Here is a 13,346-nt window from a genome sequence, read left to right on the forward strand (position 1 = left end):
TAGCATGCGCCGGGACATGATGTCCACAAGGGTGGCCAAGATTGCAGGTGGGTCCTCTTTGTCGGGAGAGTGAATCAGAGGCGTGACCACCTCGTGCATTGGCTTGGCCTCCGCAGCTGGCATCTCGGCTCGGGCCAAGCACTCAGCACCAACTGCCATGCCCGGCTCGAACTGCTCAGGCCCATAAGCTTCAGCTCGCCCCAGTGTAGTAGCTCTGGCGGGCTCTTGATTTCATTTAGGATGTTGCTCAGTGCCCAAAGTCGGTTGCTCCCCTGAGGCAGGTGGCTGCTCCGTCATGTGGGGGATCCCGATAGCATGCCCCTTGGCGTGCTCTTCCTCCAGGGTGGCCGTGGGTACAGGTACTTTTTCACATTTGAAATACCTTATTGCCTATTTGCTTATGTTAAAAAAATAACTGTGTCCAAGACTTAAAGATTCTTATTTACTGATGCATTTAAATCTTTCTCATAATGATCTACGGCATTTAATGTAGTAGGGAAATTGTTCATATCGGTGCCTCCGGCAGCTTTTCCTTCTGTACTTGCGGTGTTCCTGTTTATATCATTCAGATATCTTTTGAAAAACAATGACAGGGATCCCTGGGTGGCGCAGCGGTTTGGCGCCTGCCTTTGGCCCAGGGCGCGATCCTGGAGACCCCGGATCGAATCCCACGTCAGGCTCCCGGTGCATGGAGCCTGCTTCTCCCTCTGCCTATGTCTCTGCCTCTCTCTCTCTCTCTCTCTATGTGACTATCATAAATAAATAAAATTAAAAAAAAAAAAAATTTAAAAATTTAAAAAAAGAAAAACAATGACATTCTTTAGAACCCTGAAGATTTACCTGGTTTTGTTTTTTCTTTTTTTTCAGTGTCATACATTTCCATTTATTGGACCTACTGAATACATCAGTTAAATGTTTGCTTATTTTACATAAAGGGCCCGTTTTCTTTTTTTGATTTTTTAATTTTTTATTGGAGTTCAGTTTGTCCACATATAGCGCAACACCCAGTGCTCATCCCGCCAAGAGCCCCCCTCATTGCCCATCACCCAGTCCCCCACCCCCTCCACCCACTTCCCCTTCCACTACCCCTTGTTTGTTTCCCAGAGTTAGGTGTCTCCTGTTTTGTCACCCTCACTGATACTTTCACTCATTTTCTCTGGTTTGCCTTTATTCCCTTTCGCTAATTTTTATATTTCCCAAATGAATGAGACCATATAATGTCTGTCCTTTTCCAATTGACTGTTTTCACTCAGCATAATAGCCGGGACAGCTGCACCCCAATGTTTCTAGCAGCAATGTCCACAATAGGCAAACTGTGGAAGGAGCCTCGGTGTCCATCGAAAGATGATGGATCAAGAAGCTGGTGTGGCGGGCAGTCATGGCAGCTCACCTAAAGAAACGAGTGTGCGAGGAATTCACTAAGGTGGTCCAGCAACAACAGGAGGAAATTGCAACCAAGAAACTGCGATTGACAAAACCAAGTAAATCTCAGCACTCCACGTAGATCGGTGTAAAGCTCCCTCCCCAGCGGATGCTTTGCAGTATCTACTGCAGTTTGCCAGAAAGCCTGTTGAAGCAGAAAGTGTGGAAGGAGTAGTCAGGATTCTCCTGGAACATTGTTACAAGGACAATGATCCATCTGTGAGACTGAAAATTGCATCATTGTTGGGTTTATTATCAAAGACTGCAGGGTTTTCACCAGACTGCATTATGGATGATGCCATTAACATCCTGCAGAATGAAAAGTCTCATCGAGTCCTTGCTCAACTGTTGGACACCTTGCTTGCAATTGGCACCAAACTCCCAGAGAATCAAGCTATCCAGATGGGATTAGTTGATGTGGCCTGCAAGCACCTCACAGATACGTCTCCTGGTGTAAGAAATAAGTGCCTGCAATTACTTGGCAATCTTGGCTCTTTGGAGACAAGTGTCACAAAAGATGGAGAAGGCCTAGCTGTCAGAGATGTCCAGAAGATTATAGGGGATTACTTCAGTGACCAAGACCCACGTGTCAGAAGAGCGGCTATAAAAGCCATGTTGCAGCTTCATGAAAGAGGACTGAAATTACACCAAGCAATTTATAATCAGGCCTGTAAATTGTTGTCTGATGAGCGTGAACAAGTGCGCAGTGCTGCAGTCCAACTTATCTGGGCTATCAGTCAGCTCTATCCTGAAAGCGCTGTCCCCATTCCTTTTTCTAATGAAGAAATTCGCTTAGTTGATGATGCATTTGGAGCAATTTGTCCCGTGGTCAGTGATGGCTCCTGGGTGGTTCGAGTTCAGGCTGCAAAGCTATTGGGCTCGATGGAACAAGTCAGTTTTCACTTCTTGGAGCGGACGCTCGACAAGAAGCTCATGTCAGATCTCAGGAGAAAACGCACTACACGTGAACGTGCCGAGGAACTTTACAGGTCAGGAGAGTTTTCCAGTGGCAGAAAGTGGGGAGGTGATGCTCCCAAAGAAGAAGTAGATACAGGAGCTGTGAACTTGATGGAGTCAGGAGCTTGTGGAGCCTTTGTTCCTGGATTGGAAGATGAGATGTATGAGGTCCGCATCGCTGCTGTGGAGGCTCTCTGCATGCTGGCCCGATCTTCACCTTCTTTTGTGGAGAAGTGCCGCCCTGATTTCCCGGTGGACATGTTTAATGATGAAATTGAGGAAGTACGTCTGCAGTCCATACACAGCATGAGAAAAATTTCTAATAATATCACTCTCCAAGAGGATCAGCTTGGCAGTGTCCTGGCTGTGTTAGAGGATTCGTCCAGAGATATTCGAGAGGCTGGCTCTTCACGAACTTTTATGTTGTACTAATGTTTTGACTAAACAAGAGATTCATCTTGCACTGGTGGAGCTGCTGAAAAATTTAACCAAGTACCCTACTGTTATGGACTCTAATGGAAGTGCTTGAAGTTTCTGGGAAGTCGGCATCCAACCCTGGTGCTTCCCTTGGTGCCAGAGCTCCTGAGCACCCATGCATTTTTTGGCCCAGCTGAACCAGACATGGATGACCCAGCTTACATTGCAGTTTTGGTTCTTATTTTTAATGCTGCGACAACCTGTCCCACCATGCCAGCACTGTTCTCAGATCATACCTTCAGGCATTATGCCTACCTCCGAGACAGTCTTTCTTTCTCATCTTGTTCCTGCCTTAAGGTTACCAGGTAGAAAACTAGTGTCATCGGCCGTTTCTCCCGGTATTGCGCCCCATGAGGACCCGTCCCATCAGTTCCTGCAGCAGAGCCCTGAAAGGGTGTACAGTCTTCAGAGCACCGGGCCCCTCAGGGAACCCAGAAGTTGCTGGAGTTCACCATCCGGGATCTGCAAAGACTTGGAGAACTTCAGTCTGAACTAGCAGGAGTTGCTGACTTCTCGGCTACCTATCTTCGGTGTCAGCTTCTTCTCATCAAGGCCTTGCAAGGAAAGCTGTGGAATGTGGCTGCCCCTTTATATTTGAAGCAGAGTGACTTGGCCTCCGCAGCAGCAAAACAGATCATGGAAGAGACCTACAAAATGGAGTTCATGTACAGTGGTGTGGAGGAGAAACAGGTGGTGATTATACATCCCATGAGGCTGCAGGCCAAAGCCTTGCAACTTACAGTAACAGCACGGACTACTCGAGGAGTTGACCCCTTATTTGGGATGTGTGAAAACTTTTTACAGGAAGTGGACTTTTTTCAGAGGTGTTTTATTGCTGATTTGCCCCCACCTACAGGACAGCTTTGTGGACAAACTTCTTGAACTTCTGCCCCGACTCATGACATCCAAGCCTGTGGAAGTGTTCAAAATACGACAGACCATGCTGAGGCAGAGTACCTCCTTGCACCTCCCCCTTCCAGAGCAGATCCACACACTTCAGCCACCATCATTGAGCCAGCAGGCGAGTCAGACAACCCTTTGCGGTTTACGTCTGGATTGGTTGTGGCCCTGGATGTCGATGCGAACCTGGAACATGTGCAGGACCCTGAGAGTGCTGTGAAGGTCCAGGTCTTCTATCCAGATGGCCAGGCTCAGATGATTCATCCTAAGCCAGCAGACTTGCGGAATCCTGGCCCACCCAGGGCGCCACCGGCTTATCACTCAGGTGTACCTCTCCCATACTGCCTGGACAGAACCATGCCCGGTGGAAGTGAGGCTGCTACTGGCCTACAACTCCAATTCCCGCATTCCAAAATCCCCCAGGATTGAAGGTGGCAAAGTGTCCCCCCAGGTGGAAACCAGCATGGAGGGCACCATCCCCTTCAGCAAGTCTGTGAATGTTTACATAGTGCCCAAACCCGCAAGGCGCTGAGTCACAGCATTGTGTAGAGCTGAAGCTGAGAAAGACCTTCTTAGGTAGCAGAGTGAGCCCGAAGCCTAGAGCACTTCACCTGGAGCCGGCGTATGGGCATGAGCACCATCACCCTTATCGTCTCATCTGGTATCAAACACAAAATAAATTATTTTGCATTAAAAAATCAAAAACCTTCAAGTCCACACCTCTTCCTTCCCTGACTCCCCCCCACCACCTCTATAAAATTGAGAAAACAACAACAACAACAACAACAGAAGAAGGTGTGGTCTTACAGCTTACAATGGAATATTACTCAGCCATTAGAAACGACAAACTCCGTGAAAGGAGAGTGACGTTTGGTTCTACTTGTTGGGTTCATGTTGTTGTACGTGTGCGTGCAGCCAACCAGCAGTGCTCGTTATGTACCAGATCATCTACTAAGAAGGGTCTTTTACTCAAAACCAGGAAGGAGGAGAGAGAAAGAACTAGTTTCAAGAGCTTTTTGATTGGGAAAAAGCATTGCAAAAATCACGATTTTCATTATACAGTAAGGGAGTAGCTTCCTTTCTGTGTTCGTTCTCGTGAGGATTAACGATAGAGGGAGTCCTGTGAAATGAAGACCACTTTGTATTCCAATTTACTTCCTGGAATTTCTTAATTGTTTCCTTTTTTTTGGTTTTTACTGACATTGAAAAACTGAAAAACTTCTGGCTCATAACTTTGTTGCATTTCTAGGTCCCTGCTGCAACAAAAGGAAATCGTCTTATTAGGACTAGAAGTTTTAAGTGAGTCCTAAAGTATTGGAAGAAAATTCTAAAATATACATTGAGGTTCGTTCTACAAGGAAAAGATTGAGTTTAAACAAAAGAGCTGAGATAATTCTTCCAGAAGGTTTGTTACCTTGAATTCAGAGCCCTTTTACGAGTATATTAGAAAAATAAGTAGTCCCACAGTGTCAGTCGATTCATGTATTAATGAGATGAGAGCTAACATTAATGAAACTAACTCTAAAGTAGTTGACTGCCAAGCTGATTGTTAAATTGGTCATTATGGAAACAGGAGAACCAACTCACACACTTAGAAATGAGGTCCCAGACTGGAAGCACTGGGAAATGTCGCTGCTCGTACTCTAAGTTAAATAATTCCTTGACAATCTGAGTAGATCTATATCAACGTGGCGGTCTTATATGTAATTTAGGGTGTTCAGTAGGAAATTATCGAATGGACTTCATGATTCCCTAGAGCTTATTTTTGACAGGTGCTAGGGAATCCGGAGGGGAAAAAAATGAATGCTCAAAAAAGTCCTATTTCCATCTTACACATTTGGGGAAACTGTAAGAATATGTCCAAAGAATCTTGGTCTTCAATAGTTTTGTATACAGTAATAACTAACACCATAAAATAGCACTTATTTAGATAGAATTGATGGTAGACGTGGCAGTACTACATCCTTTTCTACAATGTCTGAGCGTCTGTAGTACTTCAGACCTTTCCATCAGGCGTCAACATTAAATATTGAATACCTCTAGAAAGTGTGAAAATAATTTTGTCTTTGGAAGTAGTTAACGTGAAGTTTTTCCGTGTGTCCCATTGGACTTTTCTAGTGATGATCCTCCTAGGATGCTTTACCAGTAGGTGTCTGGATTTTATGGACTAAAAAACTGATATTTTCTTTTACAGTTGAAATCTGTAAATCATCTTTATACTTAATTTTCTATGTCCTTTCATAGCAAAAAGTAAGCAAAATATGCCAAGACAGAGAATGATGGTCCCCCCACCAAACCTTGAGCATAACCGTTAAGGAACAAGAACTGTCGGAGATCTATGTGTGTGTATCTGTATGTACATCCATGCATACATGGCAAGATTTAACAGAAATCACAATTCCACATCATCTGTGGTTTATGTCACAGCTCTTCTCTGTCGTCAGCCTCTGTTTTTCTCTTTGGGCTTTCGTTGAAAAATACTCGGCCTCATGTCTTTTGCTCTGAGACTTTAACTGTAATCCTTGAATTCTTAATTTCAGTTCAGAAACCCTAGTCTTAGAACTCATGAGTCTCCAGATTTCCATGACTGTCAGCAAAAGTTGAAAATCCTGTAGCTTTGCCCTTTTTTTTTTTTAACAAAAGACTTAAAAGAAAGAAAAGAAAAAAAAATGCTTCTTTCTGTCTTGACAAACATGAGGAAGAAAGTGCAATCAGGAATACAGGTGGAAGCAACTCCTTCCGTAGCCTCCCCTTGTACCTTTAAAAGAGCTTTGTCATGTGGTTAATGATGGAGAAAGTTGACAACATGCATTGTGTATGTCTGCTGTCCGCAGAGTGTATTGTGTGACCGTATTTTTTTCCCAGTCATTGAAAGGATTCTCCCAGTGTGATACTCTTCATTTAAAAAGAGTGGTTTTTTTCTCCTTTAAAATAGTCATCATTTGGAACTGGAGGGTATGACGCTGAGTGAAGTAAGTCATTCGGAGAAGGACAAACATTGTAATGTCTCATTCATTTGGGGCATATAAAAATAGTGAAAAGGAAGAAAGGGGAAAGGAGAAAAAATGAGCGGGAAATATCAGAAAGGGAGACAGAACGTGAGAGACCCCTCACTCTGGAAAACGAACAAGGGGTGGAAGAAAAGGAGGTGGGGTGGGGGTGTGGGGTGACCGGATGACGAGCATTGAGGGGGGCACTTGATGGGATGAGCGCTGGGTGTTATGCTCTATGTTGGCAAACTGAACTCCAATGAAAAAATCATCATTATTTTCTGACATTTATAAAATGCAGTGAAAGATAAGGAAACCATACTGAGAGGCAGGATGCTTCTCTCATTTGGCCATCTTTTTAACATGTTCTACTTATTTTCCTCCCTTATTATTTAAGGCTTTTTTGTATGTATGCACTGACTTTTTTTATCAGCTATAGTTTTGAGGAATAAGCTCTTCAATTTACAGGTGCTGTATCTTTTATAGTCATAAGTTCATTGGTTTCTAGAAATACACATATGCTTCCATGTATCCATTAGAGTGCAACAATACTGAACTCCTATGGGATTTTTCACTGATGAAAGTTGTTTTTATACTTACCTGTTGTATTGAAGCAGGTCTGAAGGCCAGGAAGAAAGCTGACTGGTGATCTGAATTGCAAAATGTTGAGAACTGACCAGGGGGTTGTCATGGTGCCTGATGACTCTTTGTGTGTGTGTGTGTGTGTGTGTGTGCGCGGGCGCCTAATGACTCTTAAGTACAAAGGAAGTAGCTGGGGAGGTAGGAGGGTAGCAGGACTTAGCCTAGGAGAGGCTGATAGATAGATGTCAGGATTTTCGAGGAAGAGGAGCTGGGCAGGAAGGGATTCTAAGGAAGGAGTGTGAGGAGGAGAACCCATCCAGGCTGCAAGAGAGGAGTGGGGCGGTCCGTGGAATAGAGGAGGTGCCATCGGTTCCCATCCCCGCTACTGGGGAGGGGAAGCTGGCCCCCGAGTAGGAAGGCACAATGGAGTCGGTCGCCCCCGTGTCCAACAGGAAAGAGATGGGCTTCCCCGCTCCCTGGAGCAGGACCCTGGGCTTGGCCTGGGTTAGGGGGTGTCCGAGTCTGGGCCCCGTCAGTCATCGTCCAGTCCGAGTAGTTGAAAGGCTGGACTTCCCGGCTCAGGGTTTCCTCCGTGTGGAGGCGCCGAGGATCCCCCGAGCCCCGGGCAGGCGGATTTCCAGGGGCCCATCGTTGGACATTGAGGGCATTGCCGCGTTGGCTCCTTGGGATTGGGACATCGACGGGCCCATTGTCCCTCGGTGCCGCATCTGAAGCAGGCCCCAGGCGGGGTTCGGTCGGTTCCCCCTTTCTGCGGGCTCGCGGAGCCCGCCGGCCGCAGGGCTGCCACCGAGGCTTGGGTCTGGAGTTGGACCTTCTGCTGGAGCCTGGCCTGCCTCTGAAGTTCAGCCACTTCCTCTCGGGTGTTAAGGACTTTAAATGCCATTTTCACCAGGTCGGGCATGGGAGTTTGAGGACCCTCCTCGGTCTTCTTTAGTTTTCTGCGGATATCGGAGGAAGACTGATACACCACTGCAGTGGTAATCCACTTTAGCGCATCTGTAACGACCAGTAGGGGGGATCAAGGTGAGAGTGTGGAACAGTCTGCGTGGGAAAAACATGACTCATGATGCTGGGAGTGGCATGCACACGAAGATTTTCTTACCCTTTAAGTTTCGTGGCAGAAGTCTCTCTTTTTATTCAAGTCTGATTCATAAAACACAAACCAGTACGTAAATTTCTCATGAGAAACTTTCCATGAAATGGTATAAGTAATGAGGTCTTACAGGTGTTTCTTCCGCAAGTTCTGAAGTTCTGCGTTTTCAAGTGTGACCTTTGGTGGTTGATTTTTCTTCTGTTTTCCTTATGAGGAGAACATTTTTGAAGGAGACTGCATGATTCAGAGCTGTTTTATGAAAGTTCCTTAAGAACGACAAAATGAAAAGAAGGACACCATTTCCTGTAGCTTCCCTCTGAGGGACACAACCCCTCTGTCTCTGGCTTGTGCCGCTTCCACGGCGCACTCCTGCAAGGATGGGAGCTTGTTGTCTTGTCGCTGGTCTGGGGTGGGATTAGGGATGACCCACGGGTGAAGGTGACAGCGGGAAAGCTCCCGTAAGGCCTGGTTTTAATCTGCTTCTGAGTTCAACTGTGGAGTCGTGCCAGAACCCAGGTTTTGTTCTCAGCTTTGTTCTAGGGGTTCACTAGCTCATGACAGAGTTCAGGAACTGGGTGAGTAGTAATGAAGCCGTCTCCGTTGGAAGAAAAGCGTCTTTATGATCTCCTATCTATGGGCTCATTTTCTAACTTAGGAAGCACCGTCAGGGAGTCTTGTGGGCTCTCAACCTTAATTCCGTTTTCACGTAAGAACGACTTTTGCTCTGAACTCCCAGAAGAATGACAGGACGTTTGGAATTTCTGTTTAGATTTACATAGTGTTGCTGCTTTAAAAGCAATTTTTAGTCCTTTACTCGGCCTAATGGTTTTCTAACATATGCAAATGAATTAAAATCTAGGAATGCAGTTGACATCCAATCATAATGATCATTTGTTAGTTAATTCAGTCTATAACACTTTGATCCCTAGGAATTTAGCTGTGGTTTTATGAGTTTTCCCGTATGATTGCCCACAAATGTTTGTGTTGACTAAAAATTGTAAGTGGTTTAAACTGTTCAAACAAATTACTTAGCAATTAAACCTCCCGCAAAATTGTAATTCATTTTAAATTTAGCACAGAGGTTTGATGCTCTTTCTGAGCAAAACAACGGGACATAACGGTGAAATACGGAAATTCGGTATTTTGCGTGAAGTGTTTCCGACAGGACAAAAACATTCCCAGCACTGGGCATAGCAAAGCCTTCCACTAATGTGAATTAATTTGTAGCGAAGGATCACTTGGGAGGATTCCTGCTTTTGAGTTTTATCCAGGTTTCATTCTTGAAGCACCCTTTCCATAAATTTGTGTTTTATTCCTAATTTGTCGTACTTCACCTTTTGATATTTAAACAACTCACATGCAGCTAACCGAAGTCACGGTAGTATTCGCTTCTCTATCAGGTTATCTCCTGCGATGTTGAGAATTGCAAAGCCAGAGCACATTACAAAGAGTCAGTTGGACTTTGATACCAAAATTGCGTTTACGAGGTTCACACTCCTTTGTATTTCACCAGATAGAGACAGCAACAGTGTTCTCAGGTAATGTGTGCTTCAGCCTCCGTGCCAGAATTTATAGTGTCTGGATTTTAATATGTAGTGTTGATCTGTTAACCAAAGTTGTTTAGTTTTGTTTTGTTTTGTCCACAGAGGCATGGACACCTGCCCCTGGTGAGTCTTTACGCTGAGTATACATACTCAGTTGTCGGTACGTATGTATGTATGTCACTTTGAGGTTCTCTCTCGCCAGTGTTACCATTCTTGACAAAAAAAGTCTTTGTGTTTGATGTCCTTTCTCGTTTGTTAGCCAGGGTCTACCAAAACCATTACTTTTTGATGACACTTCAGTTTTGGCCCAGAATGTCACAGTCTGTATTGAATCCGTCATTTCATCGATCCCTCGTGGCTTTTAATTAACTTTAGCAGCATTCGCAGATTTTCTTGCACTAAGGGGAGTCAGAGGAATCAGTCTTTCTCTACATTTTTTAAGTCATTCCATAAAAATATTCCTGTGACGTAACCTGAACTCAAAACGCATTTCGTCAAAAGGGAGAATTAATCCAGTTTGATGAGCAAGTTTTGAATTCGATATCCTTTGTTTGATACTTGGTCCCGATGCTACATCCCGTCTTTATGTTGTAGTTTTGTGTTCCCGTGCTGGTTTTGCATACGTCCTTGCTCAGAGGTCTGGGGATTAGACTGCATTCTATCCCTGTTTTATGTCAGCTGGTATTTTCATTATTTTCATCTTGCCTGCTTTCAGATTTTCCCCTCCTTCCCCAACTTTTCCAATTGTTGAGGTCTTTTGTCTTTTTTTCTTGCCTGCTTTCTGGGAGTTTTGTTTAGGGGAAATGAACCTCTTGCTTCTTACAATTTATGTTTTCCTAGCCATTACTTAATTTTTTTAGGAAGATGAGCAGTTCAAAAAAAAAAAAAAAAACCAACATGAATATATGTTTTTGTTACTGTGATAGGGGAACATCTTTATCATTTCTTGTCGAAAGCATTCTTCAACCCCGAGCATTTTACATACTAAAATGAATCTGTTGCCTATACGGAATGGAAGCCTAGCGTAGCAGTAAATGTTTCCCTCACAAATTCAGTTTTTTATTGATTGCTAGCCATTTTGATTTCATTTATTAATGACTTTGTCACTGATCAGAAAACTCTGAGGTAGTATTTCTGTTTACTACTTCGGGAAAAGACTAATTAGGACCATTATTTGTAACTCCAACATAGCTTGTTGATTTTCAAGTTCATCGTACCAGAATATGCGCATGCGTGTGTGTTTGCAATCGTATTGATGTTTCAGTGTCTTCCTAAAAATTTACAATGTCTGTAGATAGCTATTTCAACATTTTGTGAGGTCTTATTTTTCTTTGTTCTTTTATTAAAATAACAGCAAGTAAATAGCCCATACTTTTGGTTATGTCCTATAAGAATTTCTGCTTGGAATACTTGGAAAGAATAATGCTAGTGTTATATGAATTTTGTCTTAATCATCAATTATCAACTATTTTTTAAACTATTTTTATCTTGAGTATGATAAATGATCATGTAGTCAAAGACTGTGTAGTTTAAACATATACTGTTCTTCGGTCGATAGTTTATGAGATTCGTTTCATAGAACTGTCTTTATGTTTCCATTTTGTGCTCAGTGTCCTTTTGTAGAAATCCAGATTGACTACTTTACACTGTGCATATATTTAGAGCATCACAAATGTGGGCCATCAAAATGATAATTTCATGGTATCGGTGAAACTCTGGATAGAATTTTCTGTCCTATCATCTGTCAGAGCTTTAATTTGTTAACTTGATATTTCCTAAGTGTACTCAGTTATATCCTGACCCGGAAAGGTCGTTGAATATATGACACCTATAAGTACATACCTATCGAAAGTGTAATTAAGATGCACTTTGCCATTTTGACCAAAATGTCATAACAGCAGAGGCACGCCTAAGTCTCTTAGTGGGTTTGTGCTTGATGTATTGAGAGCAGTGTGGTCGAGAGTAACCCACTACTGGTCCCTGAGCCTCCCATGAAAACACATTCTGTACCAGAAGGTGGAGTACCTTTCACTTCTTCTTGACACCTCTTATTTTTTTTAAGATTTTTATTTATTTATTCATAGAGAGACACACACACACACACACACACACACAGAGGCAGAGACACAGGCAGAGGGAGAAGCAGGCTCCATGCAGAGAGCCCGACCTGGGACTCGATCCAGGATCTCCAGGATCACACCCTGGGCTGCAGGCGGCGCTAAAATGCTGTGCCACCGGGGCTGCCCTCGCTACCTCTTATATGGTGCTACTCACTGCAGAAATGACAGAATGAGCATGGGACTACTCTGTAGGCACAGTGAACATTTCCCAAAGTCTTCAAAGTGCACAGTCCCTTCAGGGTAGTAGACTAGCCGTGTTGTGTTACCTTGGGCCTGTATGTGTCAGTCGGGGGTAAATGACCGAGATCATGTGGTTTTCATCAATATTAACACTTACTGGGGCACCGTTTCTAAAAGGTCAGGAATGACGGAGCGAAACATTTTCCCGAGAATGCTTTATAAGACGCCTTGAAAACATGAAGCAATTTAACCCACTTGATAGATAGTCCGTGGCTGCTGAGGTAAGGCTGCATGTCCAGAGCGCAGGGCATTGGCAGGAATACGGAGCAGCGGGGCCGCAGTGTGCGCAAGCCCCTTTCGGGGCTGGGGGGCTGGGGGGCCGGGGGCCGGGGGGCCGGGGCCGGCTGAGGATGCGGCTCGGCCTGCATCGCACACCTTCCATCGTGGTCCTCCTTTCTCTTTTGTGGAGAACACTTCTTTGCACACTCGAGTTATTCGTCAATCATCACACATGTGTAGACTGGTCTAGCGATTTTCTGGTAGGAGCTTGTTTTCATATTTAGGCCCTCGGTTTTTATTGAGTCACCATCAGCAGTGATTCGAAAAAATCCTCTCCGTATTTGCAGGGTTGGAGATTTGTTTGAAACCTGACCATCCAATAAGTCGTTCTCTGCATGCCGTGTGACAAATGTGTAGCGTTACCAGCAAAGATCATATTAATTCCTTTAATTAACATGTGACTCGAGAAGTCTCAGATTAATCAGCACATGACTCGTGGTTATTCGTACCCTTGTGGGAGTTTTTTTGCCACCAAATGCAAATACCAGGCTAAAAATACTGCTTTGTTTGTACATGGAGCGACTATTCATCGCAATAGTCCTGTACATCTAAGAGAACAGAAAGTAATTAAAATGTTGATCACTATAGTAAATCTCCGCAACGGCTGCTTGTTTGTATTTCATATGTGCTCACGTTTCTGAGAAGTTAGCTCTTGCACAACCACCTACCATGATTATCTGATATCCTCCAGAAGGTTAGCTGGGTGGTTTCCTATGTTACT

At 44.1% G+C, this 13,346-nt stretch overlaps 1 protein-coding gene and 1 pseudogene across 1 annotated transcript in view; both read left to right on the top strand.

Moving 5' to 3' along the window:
* Nucleotides 1–13,346, top strand: part of AKR1D1 (aldo-keto reductase family 1 member D1) — a 133,622-nt gene that overhangs the window by 12,758 nt on the left and 107,518 nt on the right.
* On the top strand, nt 1,259–4,657 carry LOC144284905 (integrator complex subunit 4 pseudogene; annotated as a pseudogene).

This window comes from Canis aureus, chromosome 15, assembly GCF_053574225.1.
Source record: "Canis aureus isolate CA01 chromosome 15, VMU_Caureus_v.1.0, whole genome shotgun sequence".
Classification (NCBI taxonomy): domain Eukaryota; kingdom Metazoa; phylum Chordata; class Mammalia; order Carnivora; family Canidae; genus Canis; species Canis aureus.